General features: G+C 53.4%; 1 protein-coding gene across 3 annotated transcripts in view; it reads right to left on the bottom strand.

The window, feature by feature from the left end:
- Positions 1-14,556, bottom strand: part of CFAP92 (cilia and flagella associated protein 92 (putative)) — a 1,690,090-nt gene that overhangs the window by 934,806 nt on the left and 740,728 nt on the right. The gene's annotated exons all lie outside the window — the stretch shown is intronic.

Below are 14,556 nucleotides of genomic sequence, written 5' to 3'. Positions count from 1 at the left end.
GTCTCGGTGTCCGCTTTGATGGCCTGTAGCGACTCGTCCACCGCTTTCCCTAACAGGTTGTTACCGTCGAAGGGCATGTCCAGTACCCTGGTCTGCACGTCCTGACGGAAATCGGTGGCCTTGAGCCAACCGCGCCGGCAAAGGCAAACGCCATTGCCCATCTGGCGAAAGCCGGTGTCCGGGATGTCCGTGGCCACTGTGATGGCATGGTCCGACGCTACCTCGCCTTCCTGTAGGATTTCAAGGGCCTCTGCCCTATTGTCATCTGGGAGGAACTCCAGAAGGGGAGCGATCTTGAACCACAGCTCCTTGTCGTAGCGTGCCACAATCGCGAGGGCGTTGGCCCCCTGATGGTCGTTGCTGCCGACGAGATGACCCGTCGTTCCATGGCGTCCAGCTTCTTCCCCTCGCTGTCCGGTGGGGAAGTGGAAGTTGATCCCGTGGCCTCTTGGCTGCCGCGGAGACCACCGAATCTGGGGACGGCTGTGCTCTGAGGCACATAGGAGAGGAGTCTGGGACCTGGTGTTATGCTCACCTGGTATCCACGGCGACGCCTGTATGCCCTGGTTGCCGGATTCACCCTGGACATGCCCAATTCGGGGTGATGTCTTCTATGGCAGGTGGGCCTGAAAATACAGGAAGACTGGATTTAGGAACTGATTTCATATCCTCCCACCAGCCCCTTGGACTCGACCTGATGGCCCCCTCCTCAGCTTGTTATGATGTCTGGCGTGCTCTCCGTCCTGCTTTTTGCACAGGGGCGCGTAGTTTTCTGCGGGTTGAAGCGACCGAGTTAACTTCACTGGTGCCAACCATTCAACTGTCTTTACGGAGGTAAGTCTGATTATGGCAGTCTGTAGAGGCCTTTGCTTTTCTTTCTTGCTATTAATGTCTTTCCTTATTTGTTTCCCCCTTAGGTGTACTGAGGTTTGATGGTTGCGCCGCTTGGATCAGGCTCCTGCCGGGATTATGGACGCGGGAGCGTATGATGGATGGTAGGTTAAGCGCGAAGTGCGGCGCGCTAATGTCTTTTTGGGCTAACCTGTACTCTTTATTCCTTTTCAGGTCACGATGGTCTTTCTGGCCTTGCAAAGATTTGCAGAGCGGAACCGGCCAAGAAATGCCCAGCCAGGTGAGGACTTTATGGTTACTGCTGTGAATGCTGTGAGTAACCTGTTTAACGTTTTCCTTCTTTCTCTCTCCCTCCAGGTGCTTCGTTCCGGTGCGTGCGTGATGTCCTAAAGATGCTGCCAACTAGATGGAAGACCGCGAGTAGCAGTAATCGACAGATGGAAAGTTGCAGGTAAGCTGAGACTGCTAATGATGTTCTTTTGTCTCCTCTGCAGGTCCGCTATTTCAGGATCGCCGGGTGGTGGTCTCCGAACACAATGAGCGTCACGCTGCTGGCTACAGAATAACACAAAGCACGTTCTGTATGTAACTTGGGTAGCTTGGGTGTGGTTTATATAGCCCCCCTGTAAAGTAGTCCAAGTAAAGTAGTCTGGGCTACCACACCTTAAAACACTGCACCGCATAGTCTGGTTCTTAGGAACTAGACTGTGTGGGTGCCTCCATGTTGGCTGCAGGCCTTCACAGAAAAAGTAGTCCCTTCAAGTAAAAGTCCCAATCTGAACATGAGCTTGGCGCCAAAGGCGCCAGGACTGACTCCAGGAGAGTCTGATGATAATGTAAGGCCCTTGGAGCCCCAAATTAACCCCGAGTCCTAGCCCTAGCTGACATGTGACCATGCCAGTGGGGTTCTGGGTCACGGGTCATGACACCTGATACTTCTTCTCATACCGGTCCCTCTTCGCAGGGTGCGTGGACGGGTTCTTCAGCAGGGACAGTCCTTCGTCCCAGATGTCGTCCAGTAACGGGACTGATAGAACGTTCTCCCTCTTGGCCTCCCGACGTTGGTAGAGGAAACCTTCCTTCTGCTCTTCGGGGCACAGCTGGAAAAGCTCTGATGACCTGGCGATCATAGCGTGAAAAGAGCCAATTTCGTCTGGGGTTGGGGGGGCCCCGGGCAAAGGGTGATGGGAGATCCATCCCGTCCTCACCACCGTCGTCATCCGTTCCCGTCATCGCCGTCTCTGTTCCTGTCTCATTCCTCGGTGGAGGGGATAGAGGTGAAGGCTGGAAGGGAGGGGGAGGCTGGATCCGCCTCTGCTTGTTCGGTGGGCTCCTCGACAGCCCAGACGCCGCTGGATCGTCCGCTGGGGTAAGGGCAATCTTGTCCTTATCTCCATACACAGGGTTTGCAAAGCCATCAAGATTTCTCCTGAATTGTCCTGAGGCGTAGGCAAAAGTTGTAAAGGGAGCGACGGCTGGGCCACAGGGTCCTCCGTTTCCTCCACGGCCTGCGGCTCCTCGTTGGCTCCACCGTTGCTCTCCACGTCCGCCTCGTCGGGATCCCTCCCGTAGTCCTCAAATTTCTTGTCCAGGATAGCTTTGACGGCATCCAGCTCATCCTCGGAGGTGCTATCCGTGTCCATTACGGCTACCGTGCCCCCCCTCTTTCTCATCCCTGGGTTTCACGGTGGTGTTCCCGATCGGCTGGAAGGATGATTCCCTGCGGGGTGGAAGGGAAACTCTAGGCCCGGAAGTCGTCTCCACTGGGGTAGCTGTCATGACCACTTTGAGGGGGCACAAGTTGTGCCACAAGCAGGCTCCCACCAGAACCCTAAGGGCCTTAAAACCAATGCAAAAGGCCTCCTTGAGCCAGTCCTGGCGCCTTTGGCACCAGGCTCATATGTAGGAAGGAAGGGCTGTTCAAACTAGGCCCCATTTATGGACATGGGCCTTTAAATCCAACATGGAAGCACTCACACAGTCTAGTTCTAAGAACCAAGCCATGCAGTCTAGTGTTTTGGGTGTGGCAGGCCTGGAACTACTTTCCCTGGTACTACTTTACCCGGGCTATATAAACCACACCCTGACTGCAGAACACGCTTTGTGTTATTCTGCGACCTGTAGCGTGACGCTCACCGTGTCCAGCTCCTGGTCTTCAGCATCTTCATCAAATCCTGCAAGAACAAGAAGAAGATTATCCCGTCTTACCTGAGAAAACACCATCCAGCACTCAGCCATCCAGCACTCAGCATCTCAACTGAACTGTAACCTGAGGAAACCGAGAGAAGAAGAAACATCACTCACCTGTGAGTACTAGCTTAAGGACTTCTGGCAAACCGCTACCACAGCTGCTGTTCGAACATTGCGACCTGAAATAACGAGAAAGGGAAAAACAATATTAGAATGCGCGCTTCCAAAACATCGAATTCCATCAGTCTTACCTGAATTCCATCGCGCTACGCCATGCTTCCATCCGGAGCACCACAGCAACATCTGCAAAGGAAAAGAGACATATTCAGGTTCGCTTTCAATATTAAACAAACGAACAGCGCTGTACTTACCTTAATGGATTCCGGGGGCCTGTTTTTCAACGTGCTCTCATCCACTCACAGCACCAGAGCTGCCTGTGAGAAGAAGAAGAAGAAAACACAGGTTAGCTTTAAAAGACAATAAAGGCGCTGCGAGCTTTCTCTTACCTAGAAAATGTGCCTCTCCATCCGGCACGCCAGCATCAAGACCTTCGAACCTGAAAAGAAGGAGATAAAGACATTAACGAATTCCCACCATAAACAGAAAAAAGACTTAAAATGAACAAACCTACCTGCCTACCAGCAGATTCGGGGTCACAGCAGGACTGGGCCCAAGGAAGGCGTACTGCACCAGTGAAGCAACTCGGGCAGCTCGCAAACAAAAGTCAAGCGCCCCTGCACAAGAAACCCAGGACGGATAGCTCACCCTACAAATAACTAAGGTGAGAAAAGAACCCAGTGGGAAGGGAATCGGTCAGAGGGAGGTGGGAGATTCACCCATTAGAGACAATTATCACAAATCCTCCATTCTGTAATTGCAGATTCATTATTCAGGGCTGGGCAACTATGCATCCAGGGTTCCAGATCTCAGAGCCTTCCAGACGCCCCCGGGGATATCAGCTGAGCGTAACAGTTGCCTCCAGAGGCTTCGCCAGGGCCGACACGACTCCTTCAATCGAGGCCTCCGCTGGGTGAATCAGGGCCTTCACGGCCTTGGGAGCGTCCAAGGCCTTCACCTTAATGGGAGGGTCACCGCTTGGCCCCCCCCTTGGCTTTTTCCATCGGGATCGACCAGGGCTTCTCCTGAAGCTTACCCGGGTTCTCCGACTTCCTTTTCCCCCCCAAGCCAGAGCATTGGCTCGTGGATGATGGCGTCAGTGACATCGCGCCCTGCCTGGCAGCCGAGGAGCCCAAACCAACGGCGCTCCCGGTACCCGCAGACTCGCAGTGCTTTGCCTTTTGTTGGGCCCCTGTCGCCGGAGCGCCCTCAAAGTTCTTACAAGACCGCTCAGACTTCTTCTCACCTGCTGCCGGGCTCTTCCCCTCCAGCCAGTTGGTGAGCCGAATACAACGGTCCTTCATTGTCCGGACGGACATTTTCTTACAGAACGCACAGTCCTCCTTAACGTGCGACTTGTTGGCGTGAAGGCAGTAGAGGCACCGGGAGTGCTCATCGTCCTTGAAGACATTCTGTAATCCACATCCTGGGCAGTTCCTGAACAGTTTTGATCCAGTAGGTGTCGAATCTTATTTGTCCTGGGCCATGTACGAATCGGGGTAGGCCTCAAACGTCTTCCGGAATCCTCCAAGAAGTGTAATTCGACAGAAATCCACCCTTGAAGGGCTTAGGAAATTCCGAAACGGATCCCTGTTGATTGGAAGAAGAATCGGTGGAGCTTGAGGCTCGAATTGACCGAAAAAATAAGAGTAAACTTCGAAAAAACGCAATACGCAGTAAAAGCTCTAGAGCTGCAGCACGAGGACTCCCAACACTTGAACTTGCGGTAAAAATCTGAAGATGGCTGCCATAGGAGGGGCTTAGGTAGAGGGCAGTCATTGGCCGGGGCAGTATGACCCAGAGACCAGTGATTGGTTATTAGTAGAAAGACAGTTCAAAAACAAAACTGAAACTGATTTTTTCTTTACCGAGGATTCCCAGCCTGACGGGGAATATTCATGAGCATGTGAATCCATGCCAGATCCCATGCTGGAGGAATCTGCGTGCACAAGCTCTTCCCTCATTCGTCTCCAACTCCCTCAGGGTCACGCGCTTCTGCAAAAAAACAGTTGTTGGTAGATGTGCTTTTTCACCTGTGAACTCCCTCTGCTACATGCTCCCTGACACTTGAGGGGAATCATCCCCGGTTCCGGAAGCACCTCAAAGTCTTTCTCTTCTCGTCTGCTGTTTCAGCTCATCTCCCCGGCAAACTGCATTTTGTAAACTTAATCTGCACTACTTACCTGACGACTCTGATGTGGGACCCATGTCACCTCCCTCTGCCAGGCGAACCCCTACACTGGCTTTCTAGCAAACCCTGCACTTGAGGACTGTTTTCTGTATGCCTAACAGTGCATCCACCACCTCGTGTGTACACTTATCCGTGCACATGGCACAATTGGCCCGTATTTTTACTTATTGTCATTTGTTCTTCTTCCCATGGACTGTACCTTCCCCTCCCTCCACCCATGCACTTGGCCGATCTAAGTCACACCTGTCCTACTAGGTTCTTTGTCTCTGTCTAACCTGTTTGCCCTCCTTTGCCTCGTTGTGCTTTGCTAGACATGTGTGCAGGTGCATTGCGAATGCCATAGCATACAATCGCACATCATATATCATACACACAATGTATGCACAACAGTAGAATGCCTGCCACTTACTGTGTATATTCCCAAGTTGTTTTTTGTTTTCAGCGCTACCCCACTTACTGCAAACTTTTCAAAAATTATTGGGCACATGCAGCACACCTTGTATGTTACTAACTGCAAAGAAATACATACAGTTGATGCATACACCCAGGGTTCCTGCTCCTTACATTGCTCACTTCCACCATAGTCTTCTGCACTTCTTTGTGCAAATAGACCTTCTGGCACACTGAGTACACACCTGACCCACCAACCTTATAAACGGTCTTTCGCTCCACAATTTCCTTGCCATGGCTCCCATCCAGAAAACGGCTGTATGTGGCACGTGGAAGAATGAAAGTACAGCGTAAACCACAGAGTTTTCGTGGTAGGGAGGGAGGGGGATTGGGGGGCGGGTTTGGGGGTAAATTTAAAACAGGATAAGGAGTTGGGTCTGTAGTACTGTCTCAAAAAAGAAAAAGGTTTTTGTAGGGGGGGGGGTTTGTCCTGTTTTTGTTATATATATATATATATATATATATATACAAGGGAATACAGGCTACCCCTCCCTTCCACATCTATAGGTATGAACACTAAACACTACACTTTGACCGACACCATAAATTAGTCTGTATTAAACATCAAACAGATCACCAAATTAACAGTAAAAAACTATTTTATTTGTCACCGTAATACTAAAAAAGCCTGATTTCAGGCTCAACACTATGAACAAACATTTGTTAGACGTATTCAGTTGTTTTATCCAAGCTGTTGTATAGACACCATATTAATAATCATATGGTGCTCAACAGTAGACATTTGAACCATGAGCAGGCGCTCTCTAACACCCAGCACCCATACCTGCCTACATTTGAAAATCAAAATTCCTGAGATTTATGCCTTGCCCACAGTCACACAAAACCCTGCCCATTTTCACCTGGCTCCGCCAACATGTCAAAAAGGTAAACTGTTGTATGTGATGTGACGTCAGGAATTTGCATTTCAAATTGAAATATGCATATTTCATTAAATTGCCTTTTCACAACTAGCCAAATTGCACTGGACAAAACGGCATTCGCCTTCCATAAAATCAACACTTTAAAATGTGCACATGTAAATGCCAAGAACCAATACAAAGGTTTTTCCTGAATTTTGCAGTACCGAAATTGGACATTTCACCTTAGTTGTTTTTCATCAGGTTATGTAGTGCAGTGGTGAGTTGTGCAGCCTGCAAACCTGATGGCTGGGGTTCAGTGGGGCTGAGTCCACCCTAACCTGGACAAAAAGAACGCAAGCAAAAGAAACACGCGTTTGCATTGAAAGTCGGCAAAAAAGAATGAAAAGTGAAGCAAAATAAGGAACAAGTTACTTACCTGTAACTGTTGTTCTCCAGCACGGGTCTGGCATGGATTCACATGCTCATGAATATTCCCCGTCGTCAGGCTGGGAATCCTCGGTAAAGAAAAAAACAGTATCAGTTTCGTTTCTGATCTGTCTTTCATAGTAATAACCAATCACTGGTCTCTGCGTCATACTGACCACAGCCAATGACTGCCCTCTACCTAAGCACCGCCTCTGGCAGCCATCTTCAGATTTGGAAGCACGTGAAGTGGCAGTATGACCAAGTGAAGAGCCGCAGAGGGGTAGGCGGGAGGGTTCGCATGTGAATCCATGCCAGACCCATGCTGGAGAACAACAGTTACAGGTAAGTAACTTGTTCCTTCTCCAGCATGGGGTCTGGCATGGATTCACATGCTCATGAATAAAGAATACATAGCAGTACACACATGCACAACCACGGGAGGTGGCAAAGGCTCAACATTAAGCATTGAATCAAACTCAACATTAAGCATCTTACCTCCTCACCAGGCTCACCTCAGGCGAACAGGTTGCGCAGCACTGCTTGGCCGACCCTGGACTCCTCCCTGGAATCCCGATCGACGCAGTAGAACTTCGTGAAGGTGTGCGTCGACCTCCACGTAGCAGCCCTGCATATGTCCAGCAGGGGCACACCAGAAAGGAATGCCGTGGTAGCTGCGATCGCTCTGGTGGAATGGGCTCTCGGACGGCCAGGCAGCGGTCGGTTTGCCAACCGATGACAGTACATGATACAGCCGGAGAGCCATCTGGAAATGGAAGCCTTCGAGAGAGCCTTCCCCTGATTGACAGGTCCAAAGTTCACAAAGAGTTGTGACGTCTTCCGAAAACACTTTGTGCGGTCCACGTAGAACTTCAGCGCTCTAGCCACATGCAGCGAGTGCAAAGTTCTCTCAGCTGGCGACGAAGGCGACGGGAAGAATACAGGCAACACCAAGGGTTCGTTGAGGTGGAAGTCCGACGGTACCTTGGGCATGAAGGAGGGGTGCGTCCTGAGCACTACCCTTGTGTCGTGAAAAGTCAAGTACGGGGCCTTGCAGGAAAGGGCCTGGATCTCTCCCACCCGTCGTGCGGAGGTGATGACCACAAGAAACGCTGTTTTCCACGACAGAAACTTCAACGGGGCCGAGTGCAGAGGCTCGAACGGAGGTCCCATGAGCTTGGTCAGCACCACGTTGAGCTCCCACACCGGCGGGAACGATCTGAACAGTCCCTTCATGAACGCTTTCACCAGACGATGAGACCACAAGGACGTCCGCCCCGTGGTTCTGGTGTATCGGGAGATCGCAGCAAGATGAATCTTGATGGACGCGTGTGCCAGTCCAGCTTTGGCCAGCGTCAGCAGGTACGGCAGTACTTGGGGAGCCGTAATCCGTAGAGGGTTAATCTTCTGTGCGTGGCACCAGACAGAGAACCTCTTCCATTTGTGTCCGTAGCATTTAAGAGTCGAGGACGCCCTGGCCTTTGCAAGAACCTCTCTGCAGTCGGCCGGTATGTCGTATCCTCCAAACTCTAGCGCTGCAGGAGCCAGGCCTGCAAGTTCAGCGATTTCGGGTCGTGGTGGAGGATGGCGCCTCCTTCCCTGGAGAGCAGATCCGCGTCCACCGGCAGCTTGATTGGCGGGGACGCTGACAAGTCCAGAAGGTCCGGGAACCATATCTGCCTCGGCCGCAGGTGCGACGAGGATCATCCTGCACCGTGACCTCTTGAGCTGGTTGACGAGCCGGATTAGCAGTGGCAAAGGAGGGAACGCGTAGAGGAACAGGCCCTCCCATGGGAACGAGAAAGCATCGCCCATGCTCCTCGCCTGGGGAAACCTGCTGGCGAACCTCCGGCACTTGGAGTTCGTCGCCGTCGACAACAGGTCGATCTGGAGTGTGCCCCACCGTCGGAAGAGGCGATCCACTAGATCCTGCCGTAGTTCCCACTCGTGGCACGAGCGCAGCTCCCTGCTGAGTGAGTCGACGATGGTGTTTTTTATCCCTGCCAGATGAAACGGCACCAGAAACATCCCTTGGGCGACTGCCCAATGCCACAGGTCCTGCGCCTCGTTGGACAGTGCTGGGGACCTGGTTCCGCCCTGTTTGCTGATGTAAAACATGGTGGTGGTGTTGTCGGTGAAGATCCTCACCACCTTGCCCTTGAGGGACAGAAGGAAGGACCTGAGGGCCCAAAACACTGCACGGAGCTCCAGGACGTTGATATGTAAGGATTTCTCCGTCGGGAGCCAAAGGCCTCTTGCGTGCAGATTTTCGGTGTGCGCTCCCCACCCTTCCAGGGAGGCATCCGTGGTCACTGTCTCCTGGTGGGCTGGGGTCTGGAAGTCCATGCTCGCCGTCAGATGCGTGCGGGTGCCCCACCACCGGATCGCTCGTCGGAAACTCTCGTCGAGTGTGATCCTTTCCTCGAAGCTGCCCGTCGTTTGGATCCAGCGCGCGTCCAGGAACTCCTGCAACGGGCGCATCCGGAGCCTGCACATGGGAATGAGGTAGATGCAGGAAGACATCATTCCGAGGAGGGACTTGATGGACCTCACCTTGGCCGCGTCGGCCACCAACATCCGCTGCACCTTGCCCAGGATGGTCCTGGTCCTCTCCTCCGACGGGGAGGCCAGAAGGGACACTGTGTTGAGCCTCGCTCCCAGAAACAGAGCGTCTTGCGCGGGTACCAGGTGGGATTTGGCGTAGTTCACGGAGAATCCCAGGTCCGTGAGAAGTTGGACAGTCCTTGCCGTGTGAACCACGGCGAGCTCCCTTGTCTTGGCTCGGATGAGCCAGTCGTCCAGGTAGGGGGAGACGTGGATCCCTTCGCGGCGCAGCTGAGCCGCCACCGGTGCGAGGCACTTGGTGAACACCCTGGGTGCCGACCGTAGTCCGAAGGGGAGGGCTTTGAACTGGTAATGACGCCCTTGGACCACAAACCTGAGGAATTTTCGGTGCCCCTTCAGGATGGGAATATGGACATAGGCATCCTCCAAATCCAACGACGACAGGAAGTCTCCTTCCTCCAGCTGACCCAGGACGTGCTGGAGGGTGACCATCCGGAACTTTTGCGCCTTGATGAACTTGTTCAGACGTCGCAGGTCCAGGATGGGGCGCCATCCCCCCGTCGTCTTCTTCACGAGGAAGTATCTCGAGTAGACTCCGGAGCCCCGAAGCCTCTTTGGGACGAGTTCGATGGCGCCCTTCCTGAGCATCGCCTTCACCTCCAGGAGAAGTTGAGGGACGTGAAGTTCTTTCCTGGCCACGGGGGGGGGACGCGCGGACACTTTCTTTGAAACTCGAGCGCGTGGCCCCGGGCCAAGGCGTCCAGCACCCAACGGTCGGTGGAGATGGACTCCCACACGCTGACGAAGCTCGCCAGCCGGCCTCCCACCGGGGTGCTTCGGTGGGGGCCCGACCCCCCGGCCAGTTCAATCCTGCTTCGACGAGGCTTTACCGCCTTGTCCTTGGCGACGACGGCGGGGTCCGCCAGACTTGCCTCGTCCTCTGTAGGCCTCCTGAGACGACGAGCGGGCCGCTTGACGGTAGGAGGAGAAACCGCCGCCGGAACCTTTGGAGGCGCCCTTGCCTCCGCTGCTCCGAAAGGGCGTCCGTCGTTGTTGCAGAACTCCAAGGGCCCGGGCCGTCTCGGTGTCCGCTTTAATGGCCTGAAGGGAATCGTCCACTGTTTTCCCAAACAGGTTGTTCCCATCGAAGGGCATGTCCAGGACTCTGGTCTGAACGTCTTGACGGAAGTCCGTAGCCTTGAGCCATCCACGCCGCCTAAGGCAAACGCCGTTGCCCAACTGGCGGAACCCAGTGTCGGCGATGTCCGTCGCAACGGTAATGGCGTGGTCCGAAGCCACCTCACCTTCCTGCAGGATCTCCAGGGCCTCTGCCCTCTTGTCGTCCGGCAAGAAGTCCAGCAGGGGAGCCAGTTTGTACCAGAGCTCCCTGTCGTATCGGGCCACGATAGCCAAGGCGTTGGCAGCTTTAATCGTCGTCGCTGCAGACGAGATGACTCTGCGTCCCATAGGGTCCAATTTCTTCCCCTCGCCGTCCGGTGGGGAAGTCGATGTGGAGGCCGCACCCCCCCCCTGCTTTTTTCCTGGCCGCCGCGGAGACGACGGAGTCCGGGGTAGGCTGCGCCCGGAGGCACAGGGGGGCCGTGTCCGGGACCCGGTACTTTTTCTCGTACCGGTCTCTTCTAGCTGGCGTCGTGGAAGGGTTCTTGAGGAGGGTGAGGCCCTCATCCCAAATGTCGTCCAATAGAGGCACCGCGAGGACCGTCTTCCTCTTGGCCTCGCGCCGCTGATAAAGGAAACCTTCCTTCTTCTTCTCCTCAGGGCAGAGTTGGAAAAGCTCGGATGCCCTGGCGATCATTGAGTGGAACGATCCAATCTCGTCGGGCGGAGAAGCCCTGATGGGAGGCGACGACGGTACATCCTCGTCGTATACCTCGTCGTCCGTACCCGTCGCTGCCGTGTCAGTCCCCGTATCGTCCCCTCGGGTGGACGGGGAGGAGGGCTGGAAGGGGCGCGACGGCTGAAAAGGAGGAGGAGGGTGGATCCTTCTTTTCTTGGTAGGGGGAACCCCAGAAGGTCCCGGTTCTGGGTCCCCCGACGGGAGAGGTTCCATCGGCAACGGTAGTCTCGTCCTTATCTCTGAGCATAAGGACTGTATAGCCAACAAAATGGCCGCCGAGCTGTCTCGCGGCGCAGGCAGAGGGGAATCCGACGGGCGATCAGGGGCCCCATCGGTACCCTCGACGATGTCGTCGTCACCTGCGTCGGGATCCATCCCGACGGGCCGGTCTTCTTCCACGCCGAGGCCGTGGCTTAAGACTTCGACCAGCTCCTTCTCCGAGGTTGAGGCCGAATCTACGACGACGCCCTGCCCCCCCTTTTTCTTCCCCACGGGGGATTTCACGGGGGTCCTATCGATGGGCACAAAAGAGGACTCCCTCCGAGGTGGCAGGGAGACTCTGAGCCCCGAGGTCGCCACCACTGGCGTAGCCTCCACAGGCTGAGCCAGGGCCGCCGCGACAGACTCGATAGAGGGCTTGGCCGGATGGATTAAGGCCTTCACCACCTTAGGTGCACTCACCGCCTTATCCTTGAGGGGGGGGGGGACAGTGCCTCGCTCCCCCTCCGCCTTCGAGCTCGACCGGGGCCTCTCTAGGAGCCTCGCCGGGTGCTCGGCCTTCCTCTTACCCGACCCAGAGAGTTGGCTCGTGGTTGATGGTGCCGGGGAGGGTGCGCCCAGCCTGGCCCCGTAGAGCCCGACCGTTCGGCGCTCCCGGTGCCAGCGGACTTGCGGTGCTTGGCCTTATGTTGGACCCCCATCGCCGGGGCGTCCTCAAAGGTCTTAGAAGACCGTTCGGATTTCTTACTCTTCTTTTCGCCGGACAGGCTCTTCCCTTCCAGCCAGTTGGCGAGACGTTGATGGCGGTCCTTCATGGTCCGCTCCGACATGTTGCCGCAAAACGCACAGTCCTTCTCCATGTGCGTCTTGTCCTCATGTAGGCAGTAAAGACAAAAAGAGTGTTCGTCCTCCTTGAAGACGTTCTGCAGCTGGCATCCAGGGCAGACCCTGAACAGCTTTCCGGGCGTCGAGCTTCCCTTCTCCTGGGCCATGACCGGGCCTGAGAAACTTCTGGAGTCCTCCAAAAGCGTAGCTCGACGAAATCTTCACCCTTGAGGGGCGCAGACGAATCCGACACGGGTCCCCGTTGATCGGATGGAGAGTCGGTGGAGCTTGAGGCTCTTTTGACCGAAAAAACGAAGTTTTTGAGAAAAAACGTGAAAAAAAATAGCACTAACGCTCGAGAGCAATAGCACGAGGATCCCAACACATGAACGTGCGGTAAAAATCTGAAGATGGCTGCCAGAGGCGGTGCTTAGGTAGAGGGCAGTCATTGGCTGTGGTCAGTATGACGCAGAGACCAGTGATTGGTTATTACTACGAAAGACAGATCAGAAACGAAACTGATACTGGTTTTTTCTTTACCGAGGATTCCCAGCCTGACGACGGGGAATATTCATGAGCATGTGAATCCATGCCAGACCCCATGCTGGAGAAACGTGCATTATTTTGCTTCACCTGCATTCTTTGTGTGTTGGAAGCGTTAGTCATTGCTGCAGAGATAAAGCCACAGACTCAGGCAGATAGACGCGGCGGCGCAGTGCTGCAAGCATAACAAACAAAACAAAAAAGCAATCAGTGAAAGCTGTCCCCCACCAAAATTCATGAGATTCCAGGGGCAGCTGCTCTCTAACACCCAGCACCCACCATAATAATGCAGCCTGCACAAATGTATGGAATAGACTTTCTGCAATAATAAGTAGTCTCACTGCTTGGTCTTTAGGGAAGCCCTAGAAATATTTCTTCTTCCCAATGCAGATCAATTAGTATACCATTTTCCTGCAAGGGCAATAGCTGTATTTTCTAATTAACAATTTAATGAATTTATCTGATTTCTATATAGAATCCTTCAGAAAAATCAGACTTCATGTATGGCGGTAGCAATTAAGGATTGCAGGCTTCTAAAGCATCTATAGCTGGACGGTCTATTGATTGTATTAATACATTTTATTTGGTCAGCAGTAATTCTCCCCTTAAAGGTCTTCATGGCCATTTAGTGGGAGCTGAAGTAGCCTGAGTGGGTTTTCAGAAACAGGTTCCACTGCAAAACAGTGACATGGATTACTCCCTTTGCTTTTTGCAGTCACTATTCCCTGGACACAAACAGTAGGACAGATGCAAGATGAAAGCAACCAGGGTTACAACTTAGTTTGGGTTAAGTGCCTCCTCCTGTTGTTGACATTGCGAGAGAATCATTGCAAAAGTATGAGGAAAAGTTAGAGAAAGTTGAAAGTTGCTAACCATACTTTATGACTCCGTATAGTCTCTGCACCTCACAACATTATAGTCTGATGTCATTTAGGTCCCCCAAAGAAATGAGACTAGGGAAGGGCATCCAACTGTATTTCGTGGCTACATTCTGATGGGAATTTATCACAAGGCAAGCAGCCAGAGCCAGTAGGAATCTTTACACTGGCCAGTTTGCGGACTGGAACCATGGAGGCAGCTGCTGGACCTCCTCCCACCCCCAGAGGCTCGAGGCCTCAGTTGTTTGTAAAGGCGAAAGGCCCCAACTCTGTCCCCGATTGCTGGGCTGGGTTTTGGCATGTGGCTGCGCTGGCATTAGTTCGGCTGTCGATTCTCGAGGCACCCCCCCCCCCCAGAGTGAGTGTGCATTTTTGTGGGTAGCCGGTAAATTAGTTGCTTTTTGCCTATTTTGTAGGAATTGGTCTGCAGTGTAGAGGAAGATTAGGCTGAGAGGACCTTCCCACTTCATAACAACGGGCCTGAGAGTTAAACCTAGCCAACGTTTTATTCTAAAAATATCTTGCAGTGAATCTTTACATTTTACAGACATTGCACTGATGTTATACTTCAGAGGTACATAGAAA

Source organism: Ambystoma mexicanum, chromosome 2p, assembly GCF_040938575.1.
Source record: "Ambystoma mexicanum isolate Mex_15411 chromosome 2p, UKY_AmexF1_1, whole genome shotgun sequence".
In the NCBI taxonomy this organism is placed as follows: Eukaryota; Metazoa; Chordata; class Amphibia; order Caudata; family Ambystomatidae; genus Ambystoma; species Ambystoma mexicanum.
This window is presented reverse-complemented; position numbering and strand designations above follow the sequence as displayed.